This window comes from Myotis myotis, unplaced genomic scaffold (assembly GCF_014108235.1).
Source record: "Myotis myotis isolate mMyoMyo1 unplaced genomic scaffold, mMyoMyo1.p scaffold_m19_p_30, whole genome shotgun sequence".
In the NCBI taxonomy this organism is placed as follows: Eukaryota; Metazoa; Chordata; class Mammalia; order Chiroptera; family Vespertilionidae; genus Myotis; species Myotis myotis.
In genome coordinates, this window is record NW_023416336.1 from 655,560 (window position 1) to 678,598 (window position 23,039).

At 42.3% G+C, this 23,039-nt stretch overlaps 1 protein-coding gene across 2 annotated transcripts in view; it reads right to left on the reverse strand.

The window, feature by feature from the left end:
- AFF3 (AF4/FMR2 family member 3) overlaps positions 1-23,039 on the reverse strand; it is a 498,351-nt gene that overhangs the window by 307,628 nt on the left and 167,684 nt on the right. The gene's annotated exons all lie outside the window — the stretch shown is intronic.

The following is a 23,039-nucleotide window of genomic DNA, read 5'->3' on the forward strand; positions in this document are numbered from 1 at the left end:
CCTGTGCTCAGAGAACTACAAGACACTGAAGAAAAAAATTGAAGACAATACAAAAAAATGGAAGCATAGCCCTAGCCGATTTGGCTCAGTGATTAGAGCATCGGCCTGCGGACTGAAGGGTCCTGGGTTCAATTCTGGTCAAGGCACATACCTCGGTTGTTGGCTCAATCCCCAGCCCTGGTCAGGGTGCGTGCAGGAGGCAACCAATCTATGTGTATCTTTTACAGCAATGTTTCTTTCTCTCTCTCTCTCTCTCTCTCTCTCTCTCTCTCTCTCTCTCTCTCTCTCCCCCCCCCCCCCTCTCCCTCTCCCTCTCCCTCTCCGTCTCCCTCTCCGTCTTCCCCTTCCTTCCACTCTTTAAAAATCAATGGGAAATATCTTTGGGTAAGGATTAGCAACAACAAAAAAAGGGAAGCATATACTGTGCTCATGGATTGGAAGAATTAACATTGCTAAAATGTCCATACTACCCAAATCAATCTACAGATTCAATGCAATCCCTATTAAAATATCAATGGCATTTTTCATAGAACAAATACTCCTAAAGTTTATATAAGACCCTGAATAGCCAAATCAATCATGAGAAAAGAAGAACACAGTTAGAGGTATCATACTACCTGACATCAAACTATGCTACAAGGTGCTAGTAATAAAAACAGCATGGTACTAGTATAAAAACAGATACATCAATCAATGGAACAGAACAGAGAACCCAGAAATAAACTCACACCTATATGACCAATTAATATATGACAAAGGAGGCAAGAACATACAGTGTAAAGCCAGTCTCTTCAATAAATGGTGATGGGAAAACTGAACAGAAGCATATATATATAATCACTTTCTTACACTATATATAAGAATAAACTCAAAATAGATTAAATACTTAAATATAAGATCCAAAACCATAAAACTCCTAGAAGAAAACATAGGTGGTAAACTCTCTGACATTGCTCTTGGTTCCCTTTTCCTAATATGCCTCCTCAGACAAAGGAAACAAAAGAAAAAATAAATAAATGAGACTACATCAAACTAAAAAGTTTTTGCACAGTGAAGGAAAGCATCAACCAAGTGAAAAGACAACCTAGTGAATGGGAGAAGATATTCATCAATGATACATCCAATGAGGGATTTATATCCAAAATATGAAAGAAACTCATATAACTTAACACACACAAAACAAACATACTACCAAACAATCTGATTTAAAAGTGGGCACAGGACCTGAACAGACATTTCTGCAAAGAGGACAGACAGATGTCCAATGGACATATGAAAAGATGCTCAACATCACTAATTACCAGGAAATTGCAACTTAAAATCACAATGAGATATCACCTCACACTTGTCAGAATAGCTATCATCAATATATCGACAAAACACGTGTTGGCAAGGATGTAGAGCAGTGGTTCTCAACCTTCTGGCCCTTTAAATACAGTTCCTGCCCTAACTGGTTTGGCTCAGTGGATAGAGCGTCGGCCTGCGGACTCAAGGATCCCAGGTTCGATTCCGGTCAAGGGCATGTACCTTGATTGCAGGCACATACCCAGTAGGGAGTGTGCAGGAGGCAGCTGATGCGAGGTTTCCCTCTCATCGATGTTTATAACTCTCTATCCCTCTCCCTTCTTCTCTGTAAATATCAATAAAATATATTAAAAAATAAAATAAAATAAAAAATAAATAAATACAGTTCCTCATGTTGTGACCTAACCATAAAATTATTTTCGTTGCTACTTCATAACTGTAATGTTGCTACTGTTATGAATCGTAATGTAAATATCTGATATGCAGGATGGTCTTAGGGGTCGCGACCCACAGGTTGAGAACCGCTGATGTAGAGAAAGGGGAACCATTGTATACTGTTGGTCAGAATGCAAATTGGTGAAGCCATAATGAAAAACAGGACGGTGGTTCCTAAAAAAAAAATTCAAAATATGACTACTGTATGATCCAGCAATTCCACTTCTAGGTATCTATCCAAAGAAATCTAAACCACTAATGTGGAAAGACATATGCACCTCTATGTTCATTTCAGCATCATTTCCAACAGCTAAGATACGGAAGCAATCTGAGTGTCCATTAGCAGTGGCTGTAGTACATATATGCAAAGAAATATTACTCAGCCATAAAAAAGAATGAGACATTACCATTTGTGACAACATGATGGACCGAGAGGGTATTATGCTAAGTGAAATAAGTTAGACGGAGAAAGACACATAGCATAATTTTATTTAAATGTGGAATCAAAAAAAAACCACAACAAAATAAATGGACAAACAAAACAGAAACAAACTCATAGATACAGAGACATAATGATGGTTGCCAGACTAGAGGAGGGTTGAGAGGCTGTGTAAAAACGTGAAGGGATTAAGAAGTACTAATTGCAAGTTATAAAAACAGTCATGGGCATATAAAGCAGAGCACAGGGAGTATAATCAGTAATATTGTGATAACTGTGTATGGTGTCACATGTGTATTGGCACTTATGGAGTGATCATTTCATAAGTGACATAAATGTCTAACTACTATGCTGTATACCTGAAACTAATATAATATGTATGTCAACTGTAATATAAAAATTTAAAAAATTCAAAGGAAGAAAGAAAGAAGGAAAGAAGGAAGGAAGGAAGGAAGGAAGGAAGGAAGGAAGGAAGGAAGGAAGGAAGGAAGGAAAGAAGGAAGGAAGGGAGGGAGGGAGGGAGGGAGGGAAAAGAAAAGAAAAGGAAAAGGAAAAGGAAAAGGAAAAGGAAAAGGAAAAGGAAAAAGAAAAGAAGGTAGAAAAGAAAGACGAAAAAAAGAAAAATGCTGGTCTTACCATCTGGATAGACATGACAGGCTTTTTCCCACAAACGAATATTTCTAAAAATCCAAATAAACCATCTTTGTATCCTTTGGCTGGGCCTGCCTGGTCCCTGGACAGTCAAGCTTTATGCTCAGGATAATAATGTTCACACCTTCTCAAAACCTCCCACAGCAGGAGCAACCTCCCTGAAGCACTTCATAGTGTGCTACACAAAGCAGGTATTTAATAAATGTTGGAAGTTGAGCAGTCTACATAGATGGTAGTATGGACTGAGTGTCTGTGTGCCCTTATAAGTTTACGTGTGGAAGCCCTGTCCCCCAATGTGACAGGATTTGAAGGTACAGTGTTTGGAACATAATGAGGGTTAGATGAGGTCTTAAGGGTGGGGCCCTCATCACAGGATCAGTGCCCATAAAAGAAGAAATACCATAGCCCAGCTGGTGTGGCTCAATGGTTGAGGGTCGATGCATGAACCAGGAGGTCATTGTTCAATTCCTGCTCAGGGCACATGCTTCTGTTGCAGGCTCAATTCCCAGTAGTGGGTGTGCAGGAGGCAGCCGATTAATGATTCTCTCTCATCACTGATGTTTCTTCTATCTCTCTCTCCCTCTCCCTTCCTCTCTCTGAAATCAATAAAAATATTAAAACACACACACACACACACACACACACACACACAACAAACTCAACTTGCTTTAAAAAAGGGGGATATCAGGGAGCCTGACTGCCCCCTCTCCATCATGTGAGGACACAGCATGAAGGTGTCTGTCTGCAAGCCAGGAGGAGGGCCCTCTCTAAATCCCAACTTTGCATGCACCCCGATCTCTGTCTTCCAGCCTCCAGAAACTACAGAATCTAAACTCCTGCTGTTTAAGCCACCTAGTCTATGATATTTTGTCATGGCAACCCATAAAGACTAACCCAGATAGTTTACAGATATTAACTCTATTTGATTTTATTACTTTAGACAGAGGGACTAGGAAGAAAAACCCAGAAGTCACTAAATATCTGTATCATTAGCCTCAGCTTTGGACTTGAGATTTTTATCTTTCAGTATTTAAGGGCCTCAAAACTAGGAATCCTGTTTTGTCACTTTCTCATTTTTTTAAGGCTCTGTCTCTCTGACCTATAAAGGCTCCTCATCTAGAAAATCAGGCTAATAACAGGATTAAATGAGATGTTTCATATAAAGTGATATTATACAGCTGCATAAGACAATGAGATAGCTTCTGAGAGTGATAGCCAAGGTAAATTGTGGGTGGAAGAAAAGAAAAACAAAGAAGAGAATAATACACACAGATATGGCTCCCTTTTGTAAAAAAAAGAAAAAAAAAGGAGGAAGAAAAATATTTGTTCCTATGTGATTTTATCGACTTAAAGAAAACTCTAGAAGGATTCACAAGACAACAGTAAATACAGGGATCTGTGTAAGCTGAGTGTTGGGAGGACAGAGTGCAGCAAAACAGGGTAGATGGGACAAGGGGAGTACAATGTGACTGTAAAATTTTTTTATATTATTTAAATTTGAAAAATTATTTATTCAAGAAGGAAGGTAAGTAGGTAGGAAGGAAGGACTTAGGAAGCATTGGTACTTAGTAAGCATTTCAGTTGTTTGACATTTTTTCTCATGAATGTCAGGAAATACTTTATAAAAGCTTAATCACAAAAGCATTGCTTTTAAAAACGTCACACAATGCAAAAGGACATAGATTTAAAAATTTTAAATCCCCCTTTATTTCTGCACCAGTCTATATCTCTCTCCAAAAATAATCAATTACTAATAGTTTTTGTGTCATTATTTAAAGATAAAAGTGGGATCGTCCTATATGTTGGTTTTGCAGCTCCTTTTTATTTAATATTTCTCGATGTTCATGTAACTGACATACAATAACCCACAATGTTTGTATGCCACAATTTCACTTCTTCCCTGTAGGAAGGCTTGCGGACTGCCGGCAGTTTGTTACTATTACAAATTCTTCGGGCACGTGTGTGGGCATTTCTGCCGGAAACGCTCTCAGAAGTGGACCTGCCAGCCCGAAGGGCTCACACTTTGGACTGCTCACAGGTCTTGCCCCACTGCACCAGCTGACAACCGCACCACCAGGCACTTCCCTCTCCATCAGAAGGATGATAATATGAAAACTGATTTTAAAAATTTAAATGTTTGAAGTTGATCTGTGTTTCAATAACACAGCGTAGAAACATGCCTTTGATTTTAATAAGACGACATGATGAAATTCTCTGAAGAGAAGAGGTTGTGTGGAAGGGGGGGTCAGAGCCTTCACTTACACATTATGTAACTGCACCTATTCACCAAGGTTTCGAGGTCAGGTTTTGAGAGGCCACTGAGCTCACTGCAGAGAAGCCCTCACCCTTGGTAAAGCCTGGCCTTTGACCCTGTCTGCAGAACCTCCTGGCCATGGTGCCGACTGCAATAAAGGCCTAGGCTGTACATTCTACACAGGCCAGTGAAACAGAAGGAACAGCACATCTGGGACTTGGTGGCAGTGCTTTAAGGTGAACTGCGTCAAGTATGAAACCGTACTTGTGCACCCCTAGTAGCTGCTTCTACAATATCAAAGCCTTAAATACAGAGACGTCCAGCCGACCTGCTTCCATGCTGCAGCCCCCTACCCGCCATGCCACTCACTCCTGCCACATTTGCAGGCACATCTGGTTCCAGAAGTACCTTCCCCATCAGTACCTGACGCTTTTTTGCATAAAGCTCTACTCAAGAACCTGTCAGAAGCTCCCATCTGAAGTGAGCAGAGTTCAATCAAAGGACTTTAAAGGGCTAGTAAGGTGTTTCCTGTGGTCATTCTATTCCCTGTCAAATGTAAATGAACTGTTTTTGCAAACACACCCAATACATTCTAAAGAAGAGATTTACTTTTATTTTATTATTATTTTATGTCTTCAATAGTATTGTGAAGATTTATTCAAACAATGGTTACTTTATTTGCCAAATTAAATGAAAGACATCCTATCTGATAAAAGAGTAATATGCAAATTGACCATCACTTCACGAAAAAGATGGTGGTGCCAACAGCCAATAAGAAGGGAATATGCAAATTGATGTGACAAAGATGTGACAGAGAGGAAGGGAGAGGGAGAAAGATATATAAACATCAAGGATGAGAATTATTGACTGGCTGCCTCCTGTATGCCCCCTACTGGGGATTAAGCCCACAACCCCAGCATATGCCCTTGACCGGATTGAACCCGGGACCCTTCAGTCTGCAGGCTGACACTCTATCCACTGAGCCAAACCAGTTAGGGCTTATTTACTTTTTTATATCATAATTTCATAGTCTTTCTTTCTGATAAGATACCCTTTAGGAGCAAAATATACATTTTATACCTTTTTATTTGTCCAGAATTGTGATGAAGATACAGTTGGCAAGTCCAGTAAATACTGAATTGAAGTGTTTAGTTGGGCATACATGACATAGGCACAACAAGTGAATATTACACATTTAAGAGCCCTGGCCTACAGACAGAATTACGAACTGCCAGTTTAATAAATAACATAAATTGTGAATTGATAAGAAACAAATGATTAACCTTGGAAACATACCAGAGAGTTTATCTGATAAGCTGGGTCAATAAGCCTTAAAAATTTCCTACTTCCAACCTTTTCTGCAATGCCCACTGAGCACCCCACAGCCTTATAGACAGAACACAGACAGAAGTGGGCCGCCCCCCCACCCCACTAATTCAGAAATGTGCTTGCAGAGTGAGAGAAATCTGAGCTCGCATGGCTTTTGCTTTTTGTTTTGGCCTTCTTAAGTCTTAACATTTTCCTCTATGTAATTCTCAAAATAACAGCTACTCACCTGCACTGAGCACCTACCCCATGCCCAAAGTGATGCCCAATGCTGTTACTGAATTCAACTGTCACTCCAGCCCTAAGGGACACAATTGTATGAGGACGCCAAGGCACACAGAGGGCCGGGCAGCTCCCGGCCAGCATTCTCGCATCAGCATGGGATTCCAAAGCCCTAACCCTTGAAACTGACCATGACCCCCACATCTCAAATCTCAAAACAAGGTCGTGATCAGGAAGAGCCCTTCCATAAGCAACCACATCTTAGACGCCTTCTTTTTCACCAGCTCCTTTTCTCCCCGGCATTGTTCTTAGTCCTGTAGTTGTTCGTACCAACACTGGCCCACCACGTGTTGCTTCTAGCTCTCATGGCTGCACCCAGCGCCGGACCCAGCTCCATTGCAGCCTCTTCCAGCTGCCCACTCCGCACACCTCCTGCCACCAGACCAATTTTTCAGTAATACATTTCCATTTCAGCTTAAATACTAAAACAGCTCCCACTGCCTCATGGCCCTGCTGACTGGTATCCTCATGTTGACCAACCTTATCTCCTATGACTGCCCCTGCTCCCAATGGGGCACACCTCCCCCTCATCTTCCTTTCTCCTCCTTGCACACCAGCCTCCTTCCTGTCCTCTGTCCTCTTCTCTCCTGCTTCTGCTTATGCTAAAGTCATTTTCAAAACCAAGCCCAGTGCTAACGTCAGTTACCCTAAAATGCTTCTCAGGGATCTAGGTCCAGGATGTCTTTAATAAGTACTGTGCATTTCAAATGTGTGGATTGGGCAACACTAAAGAATGCTAAATATTCGAGAAAGAAAAAAAAAAGCCCACTTCTGGACAAAACCAAAACCTTCTTATTTACTTTTCTGTTTTCACCGCACATTCACCAATATACGCCAGTCCTCCCAACTCCCCTAATCTTGGCAAGTTTACGCTGCAGTTTTGTGAAACAAAGGTCACTTGCTCAGCCACAGATAAATAAAAATTCACAAGCTTCTCTAGGAAAATCAATACAGGTACTAAAAAATCTAAGTTGATAATAAATTTTAGTTCCCCTTGCACATATCTCAGGAATGTCACTGTTTACTGGAACCGCTGTAATATCAAGATACTTCACAGGGGTATTGATTTTGCCACTGAAGTGTGACTAAAGGGATAAATAAACTGCTCTTGGGGTCAATCGATCCATTTATCTTCACTGGCATTTTATAAAAAGTCAAAGTAGCATAAACTTTGATAAATAAATGTTATCATGAAAGAAATATTGCTGACATAAGGATTCGAGGGGAAAAGAACCGACAAGTCTGCTATCGGAACGACGCGCAATTGACCTAACGTTTGAGCAGTTTTTATGAGAGCTACCCACACACGAACATCTTTTTCACCCTTTCTACGTAAGCCATGTGGGCCCAAGTAAAATTTTAAGCCCCAGTGGCCAAGAAAAATAGGGGTCACAAATCAAGCCCCTGTGAAATAGAAATGCAAGAGAAACAGAGTTTTGTTTTGTGTTCTGTTTAATCAGAAAGAAATGCTGGAGTCCCTAAGGTAGACAAATGTCTTTGGCTATTTGTACCTCATCACGCATTCCCAAAGTATGTTTGGAAATAGCCCAGCTATTTAGACTTTAAAGAGTCATAATGGGCCACGCTCTGAAGTGGCTTCTTGGGGCTTTATTGTTAAGTGACGTGGTACTAATAACCACTTAACGGCACCACAATGATCCCATAAAGATTTCAACGTGAGGCCATGAGAACACACAGCATCGCGGCTGTCATAGGAATTACGAGTCCAGAAGAATTTTTATTCAAGTGCAGGAAGAGTGGGCCCTGTGCGGAGGCTGTAACTTAGCAGGAGAAATGATACTGGCAAGAAGGTTTGCCTGCAGTTGTGTGCAGCTGTGTGAAGACAGCACTAACGCTGCAAGGACGCAAGTTGGTGCTGTACTTCCGGCCCAAGAATGACCAGTTAAATGACTCCCCAGGGAGTCGCACAGTGTTCAGGATGCAAGGACTGCTAAAGATTGTAAGTCAAGTTTAGGCGACCTCGGAAAGGGCTCTCAAACAAAACATGTCCCTAGTACGCAGCTCTTCCATTCAAGCCCAGCCCTGGATCTCTCCTCATTAACTACCAGGGACCGCTGCTGCCTTCAAATACCACCCCCCTCTACCCCCTTTCCCCACACACACACACCCCAGGGGCACTTTCCAGGGTCCTGTTGGAGGAAAGCCTGCTCAGCATTTGGTGAGGCCACTGAAAGGAGTACATCTCCCGGGGGCTGGTGCAATGCCCAAAAGGACACAGTGGGCACCGGATACAATGGGATTTACTGACTGAGAGTGTCTGGGTGGCCAGACCAGGCCTGGGATTCTCTGAGGGTCACAGGATGTTGGCAATGTGGTTCCAACAGCTGCTAACACTACCCTGGGCAGGAATGGAGCGGTAACCATGGGTACAGTCACAGGGGGAAATGCCCATGATGAAAAGCTGTCTGGCAGGCTTGGGCAGCCTCAGAAATAGGTCTGGCACATTCCCCTGATGGCAGGACCCTAGAAAGCATCCATGGAGGGCACAATGCTAGTCACTTTCCTCCGCCTACAGAGCTGCGGGTACAGGATAAGGCACAGCGGTCCAGAAATGCACGCCCCACTCTAATGGCAATGTCCCTCCTTGTCATTTGAGGAAACAGAATGTGCATACCCACGTGTGTGCATGCATGTCCTCCAGCTAAGAATTTATTGCAGAAAGTCCCCCTGATATATGGCACTAAAGAAAGAAGCGAGGTTTTGTTTGATGGGAATGCTTTTAAGTTTCCTGCCCAAACTCCTGAGGTACCCTGCCTTTCCAGTGCAGATTATCTGAGGCTTCCATTCCCTGCCAGGATGTCACCTACATGTGGGTTACAGAGCACAGCTGGAAAAAGCTGAACAAAACCAGGCAGACTGGGGCTTCATTTGGGTGCTTGGGCTACGTGCAATCTGAGTGACTCCACTAGGCCTCTCCCAGGTTCCAACAGGTTCTGCTAAACCCTGGAGGCTCTAAGCCCTGGCCCTCCCTGCCTTTCTCCACGGCCAGCCAGCGGGAGTGAACTCATTATCTTGATGCCCTGCCCCCACCCGGCTTTTCTTCCCGTGATCACTATTTCTAAGAATGGCACCACCCACGTCCCTCCAGCTACCCATGCTGACATTGTGGGAATCAGCCTCCATGGCTCCAGGGCTCCTTTCAACCTGCGCACCACCCCGTTTCCCTGAGGAGCTCTACTCTGCACACTCCTCTGTTCCTGCAGAAGCTAGTCTAGCTCCCACAGCCCTTCCTTCTTCTCTAGTTGCTGCAGTCCCTTCATCTCCCCACAGGCAGCTGAACTCACTGCAGCCACAGTGGTCTTTCCAAAACACCAGTCTCATCACATCACACACCCAGCCCCCCGCGTGAGACACTTTAATGGCTGTGCCCTTAGAAGGAAAGGCCAAATGCTTGTCGCAGCTAAGAAGGCATTTCAGGGTCTGGCACAGATGTATTTCTTAATTCCCTGCACACTTCCCAGTCCCAGTCTCTTCCAGTTCTCTCCTACACGTCTAGGTTTTGCAAATGTTTATCCCTCTGCCCCTGTGCATCATTTAAGTCTATGCTTGGATGTAATTTGCTCCTCAAATCTGAAAGTGAGATCCCTTCTGGGTGCGCCTACAGAACTCCATGTGTGGTCACTAACACTGCTCATGAAATACAGATTTCAGATCTATTAGGAAGTATGTTTGTTCATGACTGCTGAAACTGTAAGCTCATGCACTAAAAATTATAAACTTTAATAAACAGTATAAATAATTTATAGCCATATAAAGTCTTAAAATCTGGGAGCCACATGCTACAATTAGTACTGGCTTATAAATATACAATGGAGGAAATATTTCTTTTTTATGATCAGAAAAATTGAGCATTTGTTTAAAATCAATGAGTGATAAATTCTAATTCCCAGTGGGTGACTTCTGGATAATGTTTAAATAAAGATAAATGTACAGTATACTATGTGTTTTTCAGTATATTCAGCTGAATTCAATTGTTTATTCAACTCAATAATGCAGGCATACCTACCTCATCATGCAGGTACACCTCATATGCAGGCATACCTCATCATGCAGGTGTACCTCATATGCAGGTGCACCTCATATGCAGGTGTACCTCATCATGCAGGTGTACCTCATATGCAGGTGTACCTCATATGCAGGTGTACCTCATATGCAGGCATACCTCATCATGCAGGTGTACCTCATATGCAGGTGCACCTCATATGCAGGTGCACCTCATATGCAGATGTACCTCATCATGCAGGTGTACCTCATCATGCAGGTGTACCTAATCAATGCAGGTTTACCTCATTTTCATGACAGCATGCTTTTGATACTGCGTGCAAACTGAATTTGTGATTCAAAGTTGATTTTCAATGTCTCATTTGAGCAAATTCTATGATAATTCCATGTTCAAAGGAAAGAATCACCTCCTAATTTAACTTTCTTGAATGATTCAGACTTTCATAATTGGATTTACTTATAGCAATATTATAAAGTAATTAAATTGATTTTAGTCACAGAATAAAACACAGAGAAAAAACAGTAACATAAGATACATACATACACATTGCCAAGTTCCTACATAACACAGGGGCTGAAATGATTAAGCTGTCACTTAAACCTCTCATGCATAATGAGGGCAGAAACACAGGGAAGTTTAGCATTTACATTCTTCTGTATTCCATCTTCTCTTGCTAATTAAAAAATTTTTACTCTCAATTTACAACTCTCAAGAACAGACACAGCATTCTATATTGGGGCCATTTTTTCCTAGAAGTACAGAAATGAGTTTCTCAGGAGAATAATCTCTATTTTTCCAATCAATAAACATGAAATAGTTGCTTAGGTGTGTATGTGTGTGTAACTATAATTGTTTCATTATGCTCTATTCCAACAATTTTAAGATGTTGTCAGTTGTGAGCTGTACCACGATGTTGTGTGCAATTTAGGAAGAAAAACTTCTGTCAACAAAATTATGACACATAATAGACCCTAAGTCACATTCCAATTCAGAGATGTTAAAATGTGAGAAAATATTCATCTTGAAACCAATGATACACAGTATAGACTCTTTTCTGCTTTATTCCCAGCATTTGAAACAGTGCTTGACAACAGTAAACACTCTATAAATATTTGCTGAGTGAATGAAAAATTAGTAAGTGAATTAAAACAGTGAAATAAACATCTTGCATACAGGGAAATTATGAAAATTGCAGGAACTGCTCAAAAGTTTTAAAGAGTAGTTGTCGTTTCATATGCCAGTTGTCTCTTCTTTTAAATTACAGCTCAGGAAATTGGACTAGAAATGATAATTACCTCTTTACAAACTTCTACTAAATAGATAACTGTCAGGTTTAAGTCATGCAAATAAAATCATATATAAATTTGATGAGAATTTTTAAACTCGATTTTAAAGCGATTGATCACCCATTCTGACATTCTTTGCAAAGATTTTCCCTTGAGTTTTACTTGAAGCGTTTTCCTTATATCAGGCTTATCCCCAAGGTCTGGGGTATCTTCATGTCACTGAATAAACACCCCTTAGGCTTTATCGTGAATCATGCCTTACTTCACAATTGCTGACCACTTGCTGATGTCACCAATTACAAATCTTCCCCCTAACTATACGTCATGGACAATTCTTTCTTTATTAGATTGATCTTCCTCTAGCTGACATCATTTTAAGATATTCCCACTTCTGTAAACGAAGAAAGACTTCAAAAAGTTCTCATTTGTTGTTTGTATTGGCTAAGTTTTAGTCAATCACTTTATGCATCTTCTTTATAAATTCTATCTTTACCTGAAAATTCCCACTTTTCCCTCTCACTTGTTCTGCCTTCATGGGCTCATCAACATGACACCGGACACTGGTTATATCACTTCTGTCATCTGACGCTCTATTGGGAACAGAAGCTTGGCTGCCCCAAGCCTGGATCTGCATGTATCAACGCAGGTCTATCGGGTCTGGGGTGAATGTGTGTGTCCTCTGTGCTCAGCGCAGCCCTGGAGAATCACTAAGCAAGGACACTGTGTTCTGGCTCCACAGTGAAATGCACACCTCTCATTAAATGGCAATCCCTTCATTTCTAAAGGTTGAACAGACAGTGGTCACAAATGAATTCCACTCGGTTCAATTTAAAATGCAGGAAATAAGTCCTATCCAAAAATACACTCTGGCCTGGGGCCCTTTTCACTTGATTTTGAATGAATTTTATTTTACACCCCTTCCTCTCAGGATCTGTGACGCAAACACCCAGATTAGGCTCTGGAATCCGAACACAGGCATACCGACTTTTATTGTGCATCACAGATACTGAGTTTTTACAAATCAAAGGCAAGACCCTCCACCCGCAAAATAATTACAACTCACTTTATTGTGACATTTTATTGCGGGGGTCCGGTACTAAACCTGCAGTATCTCCAAGGTACGCATGTACTTGAATGCTCTGATTCAGCGGCCTTGTAGAGTTTTTAATTGGAAGAGGGCTTCTTTTTAACTGATAATACATTTTCAGTGCAAACAATATCGGCAGCGGCAACATTTCATTGCTTTGTTTTGTGTCTTCAATGATCAGCGTTGCCTTTGCCTCTCTCCCTAGAGTCCTCAGGTGCCCTCTTTCCTTGGAGAGAAAGAGAAGGTCCCAAAGGACTATGGCCAGTTCTACAACTGTCTCTCCTAGGACTCTCTGGGCCACTAACATCATCTACTTGGTTCTCTTCCTCAGAGGCCTTCTAGGGTCTAGAGCAGTGGTTCTCAACCTTCTGGCCCTTTAAATACAGCTCCTTATGTTGTGACCCAACCACAAAATTATTTTCTTTGCTGCTTCATAACTGTAATGTTGCTACTGTTATGAATTGTAATGTAAATATCCAATATGCAGGATGGTCTTAGGCGACCCCTGTGAAAGGGTCGTTCGACCGCCAAAGGGGTCGCGACCCACAGGTTGAGAACCGCTGGTCTGGAGTTACAGCCCTTCCCCACACATCTGGTGCCTGCATCCCCCTGTGGCCATGCCCGCCAGCTGCACCAGATGCCTGGTGGCCCACCATTCTGCCTTCCCTTTCCTCCATTCTCCCCTCTGCTGCGGTCACCGTGGGGCTTCCTCCCACCCCTCCATACCTCAGTACCTCCTGGGCTCCTCCTCCCTCCTCTGGGCTGTCACTCTCCACATTTCCTCCTCCCACTCTCTCCCACGCTACCCTATGGCAAGCATTCAAGGATGGAACTGTGCTGGGTGGGACATCTGACCGTGGCGAGCCATCCAGGCGGCTCTGTGCTCTTTCTCCAGAGTGGCACCCAGGTCTTCAAGGCGTAGCCCTGAAGACGTGTGTTAAAGTTCCTGCCAGCCTAACTCTGCTAGTTTGGGGAAAAACTTCTGATGAAACTTACGTAACAGCCCTCTTGGTCTTAGTGACCTTTCCCATCTAAGGGCAAGGACGGTCATCTGCTGACCTGCCTCCCATTTTCAGTTCAAATGCTTCTTGCCTGCCCTTCCACACTCCCTCCCTTTCTCTCAGAAACTAAGATTCTATTATCAGTTACAGTTTTTTCTCTTATCATCTTAGATGCCGATTATTATAAAACTAGAGGCCCGATGCAAGGGGCTCGGCCCTTACAGCCCCAGCTTCGTCCCGAAGGTCGTTCGGCTGTCCAGTCTAATTAGCATATTACGCTTTTATTATTATAGATGCCAAGGAGGAATCACCCTGGTTAGTTGCCTCTTTTGCTCTCCTGTATTTATTTATCCTCGCTTCATGCATTTCAGTGCATTGGTACAAAAAGGTGTTTGTTTCAATTTTATGTTTTGAAAACTATAACAGATATTCATGAGTTTAACTTAACTGTTTACTTACTACAGTCACGCTTGTTAAGGGCTGCAATAAACCAACTGGAAAACTAAGGGCTTCACTTCCTCACATCCTAAGTGGCACAGAATTCTAAGAATCCCCTCATTACAGATTCAGTTGGTACTCATACCAGCAGCATCGATCCTAACGACTCCACTTGGAATTCACACCGATGTTAGCATGTGTCATGCCCTCCACTGCCCTCAGAGAATCATGCTCACTTACGGTTTTTTATGCCCTGTGTTTGATAAATAAGCTGATAATCTTTGCTCTGTACAATAAAAGACTATTAAAACCAGGCCTGACTGATGTGTGGCTGGAGACAGAAGAAGAAAGAAACTTTTTAAAGTCCCAACACCAACATACAGTCCTCCAGCTCCTTTCCTGCTACCGTGTCCAGCTAATCAGGCTTTCTTACATTTCTGGATGTCATCCCAAACCACGTGAAGACACAACTCTCAATCACACGGTAAACCTTAAAACCCACCAAACCACAACTGCTACCGCCAGCGGTATTTTTTTCATGCCAGATATTCACTTGATCATCCTAAGAAACCCAGAAATTTGGCATATTGACCCATTTTGTATTCGAGGAAATAGAAGCAAGGGGGTTACCCACTGTGCTGGGCAGGCAGAGCCAGGACTTGGCGGAGCGCTGGGCTTCAGACCCAGGCTCCCCTGCTACCAAGTGGGTGTGTTAGAACTGATTTGTCACCTCCAAACATAGTCCTACCCCTACCCACCTGGAATGGCCAGCTGTGCATGTCAACTTGGCTAGGATAAAGTCACTTAATCGAACCCTCACCCAGGTGTTGCTGTGCAGATATTTCACAGATGTGGTGAGCATCCACAGTCAGTGACTTCACATAAAGGAGGTTATCCTGGCTAATCGATGTGGGCCTAATCCAATCCGTTGAGAGGCCTTAACTTCGGAACTGAGGTTTCCCTGAAGAAGCAACTCCACCAATTCCACTGGTGAACTAAACATCAATTCCTGCCCAAACTTCCAGCCTGCTCATCCTGATGGCCTGCCCCATGCATTCTGCATTTGCCTGTCAATTCCTCATGACCATATAGGCCAACTTAATACAATCAACCTGTCACCCATCCATCCATCCATCCATCCACCCACCCACCTTCCTCCCTTTTATTTATATACTAGTGGCCCAGTGCATGAATTCGTGAACATTGAAAGGAAATTAATTAGAATAAATATTTTAATATCGCTATTCGCCCTTTCTCTATAATAGAAGTGTCAACCGAATTCACAATCGACAATGACAGATGGAAACACACACGTGCGATTGTGCAAGAGATTTATATGTATTGCGTACGTGTGAGTCAATTTAGCCATATATATATAACAAACTTGCTTAATTTGACCTGCTTTCTAATTTAGCTAAACTTTTTCCAGCCTATGGAAGCACCCCAACTTCTCTTTAAGGTAATTGTCAGCAACATAGCAGTAAATATCAACATGAAGAAGATTATTATTGTAGATCATGCAGAGAGAACAAAGCATAAAATATTTAACTGCAGCAGTGTTTGACTATATTCTGCGCAGTGAGAAAACCTGAAGTCATTTTCAAGGTCCACCATTTCTTACTTCTTTTCAGTTGGGTCAAGTTTCTAAACTTTCTAAATCTCCGTTTTCCAGCTAATGAAAAGAAAATAGGATTCCACTGAGTCTCCTATACTCCAGGACTTCTGTGAGGATCAAATGAGATGAGTCAAGGGAAAACGTTTCACAGACATTTGGTTACAGTGTAAAGTGTTTCCACCTGGCTATAAAGCAAGTCATGTACCTGGGCTGAAGAAACTGCAAGGAGGCTAGTCGTTGCTAGGGAGAGGAAGTGGGTGTTGCTACGTGACGTCATTACCTGGATGGAGGGAAGGACACTTAGCATATTAGCCTTTTATATATAGATAGATAGATAGATATCCATATATCTTCTACTGTTTCTGGTTCTCTCTTGAAACCCTGACTGATGCACCACCTAAAAAGCGAACTGATGATTAAGGAGCTATCATGAGCCAATACTGTGTTAGGCACTGTGGCCTATTAATGTACAGCAAGCCTGCACATATACTACATGCCAGGCAACCTCCCCCAACCCCTACATGGCAATCAATTTCATTCTAAAATTTCGTACAACTATTTCTCCTTTTGTAATTTAGGATTCCCTTTATCCTTAATGGAGGCAGAAAACAAACTGCCCTCCTCGTATAGTTAAAGTCACTCATATATTCATGCTGTCATTGATAAAAACGATGTTAAAATGTAAAATCTGCATAAACTTCCTAACTCTAGCCCAATTCTGTTGCACTGTGTAAGTTTTACTATTTTGCATAATTAACAAGTTCATGCAAAACTCAGTCACTGCAAGTGCAAGATTAAAGTGAAGGATTTCCAGCATTACCAAAATATCATTCATCAGATGCTGGTTTGGAAAAGCCGGTTCTTCTCTCCGTGTTAAATGACCAATGCTCCCTCATGCTTCCCTGTGAATCAGCTCCTCGCTTGCAATCACTTCACTGGCTCACCTGTGGAGCTCTGGTGTCATTTTCCCCCTCATCCTAAGTCACTAACATGGGATTCAGTCTACTCATAAGAGATTCTGAAGTGCTGAGGAATGCTGCTCTTAATATGAAGCAGGTATATACCAACACGTTCAGTCTTGGGTTCACTATACCCATCCTTACACCACCACCGTCCACTCTGGCATTCTCCTAGCGGCGGGAACCTTGATTCTTTACTCTCCATCCTGAGACCTTATACCTACAGGCTGCTTACAGCTTATCTTATGTCTCCAACAAAACTACCTGATGTTTCTATTCAGGTGGCTTATACCCGCCTATGACTCCCATTTCCCATAATACTTTTCAATCTGTGTTGGCTATTTTATCTCCTCCTGTCTATTGGTCTAAAACCAACAACTGGTCACCTATAAGCCACTGAACGTAATTTCCAGCCCTTCGCTCCTGTCTCTGATCAAAAGATGTTTACAAATTCCCTTTCATGTACAGCAGCAACATGTTCACTCTGAGATGATCTCTGAAGTAACAATGTGCTGATCTGTCTGAAGAAGCATAAACACAATGTCTGCTCCACCGCAGAGACTACTCACTAAACGCCAACTGTGCTGAAACGGCCACGGAGGAAAAAAGCACCGCGAGTGCTTGGTTTGGGAACAGGTGTACTTCTGTTCAGGCAAGGCTAGAAACGATCCTCCCACTGCTTACTCACTAAGGATTGTCAGCAAACGTTTTTATTGTTCATTCGTTTTCATTCCCAAGCATATATTAAAAAAGCAGGCTTGATTAATAATTTAAAATACCGTTTATGGTAGTAGCATTTGGATACTGTATTAAAGCATTAAAGAAAGGCCTCGATAGGGGAGAGGTAAAATAGCAATGCATTCGTCCCCCACCAAGCACCACATCTGAGCATTTTGATCACTATACGCACAAAGAGAAACAACAAAAACATCTGGATGAACGTTTCCAGTTACTGCAAGAATGTTTTAAACATCTTGTCTTCCGTGTCACTGTCTGGAGGGTACATAGGAGTAATATCTCTTGGACCTGCATCTCCCAGGTGACTAAGTTTATATTTAAGGACTACGCGACTACTGAAGCCCTCCCAATTTCTCTTTTCACTTTAGCTGCTAGAAAGCTCAGAGTCCATTTACAGGCTATGTTTACTTACTCTGCAATAATTGTATAATGAATTTGGGCAAGTTCCCTTACATCCTTTGCTGAATAAGAGACCTTGTAGTTTGGCAGACCAAGTTAAATCTAATTATTTCAGGATCTGACTGGCTTTGCTGTATGGCTAACATCACATATTTCTCCAAATACTGAATTAAGGGCTCTACAATTCCTTGCTCCTTATCAAGGCTACTCTGACAACTGGTGTTAACTGAAGAATCTTAAGAGAACGCCCTTTTTTTTTTTTTTTAAATACATTTTATTGATTTTTTACAGAGAGGAAGGGAGAGAGATAGAGAGTTAGAAACATCGATGAGAGAGAAACATCAATCAGCTGCCTCCTGCACATCTCCTACTGGGGATATGCCTGCAACCCAGGTACATGCCCTTGACCGGAATCGAACCTGGGACCTTTCAGTCCGCAGGCCGACGCTCTATCCACTGAGCCAAACCGGTTTCGGCAAGAGAACGAACGCCTTTACATAAATGCTAAGGAAGGCATAAACAGTGCTTTTGACTTGTGCGCACAGAGTAATAACCCAGCACGGCGTCTGTGTCGGAGCTGCTGCGGGAGGCACTCCCTGGGGTGGAGCGCATTAGTCCATTTACTCTGCCAGCTGGCGGAGGCTCCGTCTTTGATGCTGGATTGCGAGAAGTGTGGCATCAAGGGCCTGTGGTTCTGTGTGTGGCTATCACATCCCAATCTCTTTTAATCACGGTTTGACCTATGATTTCCGTGTGTCAGTTTTTATAAGACTGAGAATGTTCCAAGACTTAGTACAAAAGTATTATGTATATGAAAAGGATTCCTCACAAAAACTCAGTAGAAACTGCAAATTACAGACTAGCAGCCTCAATAGATCAAGCCTGGTTTTGTTGGACATGTGTGCCCATTTGAAATTTGCCCGTTTGATGTTCACTCACACAGGAGGTGGGGCTGGCTGCTCTGGCAAGTACTGACCTCTGATATGGCAAAACCCCAAGTAGGAAGGCCGAACAGTCATCAAGGGTTTTCTGTGCCCCAGGATTCATACAGAATTTTACAGATCAACACTTGAACTGCATATAAAAACATTACAAATGTATGTGTTACGTTTTATCGCAAACTGTTCCTCTGAAAGAATACCCTGCTGTGCCCAGAAGCTGCCGCCACCCACCTGAAAGGATGCTGAGTGGGAACTGAAGGGGGTGAACTGAGTTCTGGCAGCCCAGGGGCTGGAAGGGAAGACGGGCATCTGGGGCACACCTGTGCTAGGTGGTGAAGAACCCCGTGCTGCTACAGCTGTGATGTGAAATTCCAAGAACCACCAGGTATTTGAAAATCATTTCACCACTTTAAAGGCTCTGGTACAGGTTAGCGGCTCTAATGATTCATCAGGATTGTCTTATTGAGAAGAGGGGCAGAATTTATAAGCACAAAACCATAGCTGGCAGAGGAAAGTGCTCAAATGGAAGAAAGGAACAGAATCCGCCCATAGCCTCAGACACAGTGTTCCTTGGGACGTGGAAATAATTCAGAGATATGGGAGGAAGAGATTGCTCTTTAGCCCAAAGGAGAGCAAGGCCACATTCTCATTACTGGGGATGATGAATCCTGATATTTCCAAGTGATCAGCCTATGCTAGTACAAGGAAGGCCACTCTATATATATCAGCCTAAGAACCCAGCATTCTTAGAGGCTTGGGGCAAAATCCACTGTGACCCGTGGAGAAATATTTGTCCAGAAAACTGATGATCAGCATTCTACATTTATGCTTGATGACAAACACAGTCTATAAATACCACTTGGTAATTTACATTAGTAAAAATTATTAGCCAAAAGTCACACTTGGAGCGTATGTGCTTCCACATACCACGTAACTTGTTACAACTTGTCCTCATAGTTATAACTACGCTGTATGTCCCCATTAAAACCCAATATATTACTTCTCTGCACACTGATTGCAAAAATTTTCCTCCATTAGGCTATCTTCCAATCATCCCGAGCTTTCGAAAGGTCATATTTTAACCTGAATAAATGTAGTTGTATTTCCCACCATATGATCCCTCAAGATCAGGAATCACTAGTGTATGAAAGAAACATGGGGCTACATCTGTCATCAGGAAACCACAAATTTAATGAGGGTCAAAATCTCACAGGGCCATACAACCCCAAATGATAACACAGGGAAACAAATTCTTAGCTTGCAGTTTCTGTATTAGGGGTTGATTGTGTTCTGCCAAAATTGCATATCCACGAGCAAAACAAATTCTCTTAGTTATTTTAAGCTGCTAAGTTTTAAACCACTAAAGTGGACTGCCACCCAGCAAGGGGTACCCACACTCTCCTACAGGGAGAGCACAAAGATGCACGAGGTGCTGTCCTCTTTGTGGAGACAGATACTAAGTGGTACCAAAACAGGGAGGAGAAAGGACAGCCCCACCTGCACTCCCAGCCCCTTGTCCCCGCTGACCCCACACCCATCCGAGCCTGAACCCTCCAAGCCCTTCCTAGGTTCTGAAAGCACTTGGGCAAAACCAATGCCAGCTCACTCCTTTCATCCATAGAGGAGAAGAATCAAAGAGTTGAAGTAATTTAATAACAAGGACAATGTCTTATTCAGTTATACCTACTATTGTCCCTAATGTAGGAAGAACTGTATCTAAGCATTTGAAATAGATAGTGAATTCTTTTTTTATTGTTGACACCATTGCAGATGTCCCCCATTTCCCCCCACCTTTGCCTACCTCCACCCAGCCCCCGTCACCCCTTCTCTGGCCTTCACCACTCTGTTATCTGTCCATGGGCTATGTGTATATGTTCTTTGGCTACTCTCTTCACCTTATTATTTGAATTCTTGATAGTATGTTTGTTTTTCACAGTGGTAGTGGTAGAAACTTTGGACCTATTGTTTGTGCATTCAAATACTCAAATAATAAAAAAAAATATTGTGGATAATGGGAACAGGGCTTCTCACTATCAGAAAAGGGAGTTATAAATACAGAAAGGGAGAAGACTAGAATGAACCGTGTGGAACGGAACTGGAATTGGAGGTATCAGTATAAACCCTGATTTCTGTTGATACAAAGGTAGATAAACAGGTGTATGGGTGATAGATGTTAGGTAGATACTCAAGTAGATACAGATATGTGTATATATGTATGTGTATCTATATATATGTATATATCTATATGTATATATTATATACTAGAGGCCCGATGCACGAAATTCATGCAAGGGCCTTGGCCCTGGCTCCCGCCCGCTGCCACTGCCATCAGGGACCTCTGCCATGGCCTCTGCCCACTGCCACCACCACTGCCGCTGCCACAGGCCTCTGCCACCTCTGCCACGGCCCCCACCTGCTGCGACTTTGTCCGGAAGGAAGGACGTCCAGAAGGACATTCAGTCTAATGAGCATATTACCCCTTTATTATTAGAAATAATATATAGTAGCTCTATCTAATGAAAGGGCCTAGAAAGAAGGATAGCCAAGTAGCAGTGAGCACACATAGTACCCAAATCTTGGTTTCTAAATACCATTTCTGGTTGCGGGGGGGAGGGGGAACCAGGGCTCCCTGAGAAATGGTTGATTCCAGACTCCAGGTCTGGGGCTGGGGAACTACAAAATGATTCTAGAACATCTTGTTGCACCAGAAAAGGGAATAATGAAGAATGATGGAAAAATGTCAAACGGAAAGAACCTAGTTTGAAAGGACTCTTGCAGATCAATTCCAGGGTAACGTGAGTGTTAAAATAACGTGAATAATCGATTATAACCCACTGGATAAAACAGAAATCCACGAGTGCACACTGATTAAGTGAATAAGGGGGAAGGAAGGCCCCTCCTTACAGAGGAGTGACAACTAGTAAACGCACCAGTCATGGCAGTTAGAAAAGCACCATTTGACCAGCACTACTATAATAATGGACCAGGCAGGACACATCAGAGAATGCTGACCTGGTCTCGAAGACACTTACTGATAGTCCTTACACTAACCTCAGGGGAGGAACCTGGCAGGTACCACTTTAACCAAGTGATGACATTCACAACATCAGTCCTAGGACAAATCTCATCATGGGCCTCTGGGCACGAGCTCTGAGAAGGATGAGCACCTCTCCTGTGACTTTCCTGTCAAAAATGCAAAGCTTGAATCCAATCATTTGAAAACACGAAACAAACCTAAATTGAGAAACAGTCTATAAAATACTGGCCTCTGGTCTTCAAAAATGTCCAGGTCATGAAAGACAAAAAAAAAAAAAAAAAAAAAAAAAAAAGAAGAAGAAGGAAAAAAAAAGAGCCGGAGGAACTAAAGCATTTACAGGAGCCTAAAGAGACATGACAACTCACGGGTCCTGAAGAGAATCCTGAGCGGGGCAAAGAAAAGGAGACATCACAAGGACAATTTGAGAAATAAAATAAGGCCTATAAGTAGCCCTGAACTGAAGATCATTGCCTAATTTTGATTACTCTCCTGCAGTTGTGTAAGAGGACGTTCTTGCTTTGTGGGAAATACACACTCAAGTATTTAGGAAAAAGTGAGCATCATGTCTGCAACTTACTCTCAAATGGTTCAGAGAAAAATTTTATGCATATATGCTAACATATTATACACTATAAACATATACAGAAAACAAAGCAAAGAGAAGAAAATATGAAAAAGATAAGAATAAAGCATTGTGGTAAAGTGTTAACATTTGGCAAATCTGAGGGAAAGGTGTAAAGGAATTTTTATTTTTCTTGCAACTTTTAATATGAAATTATTTAAAAATAAATAGTTAACATCATAAAGATATGGAAAGATTTA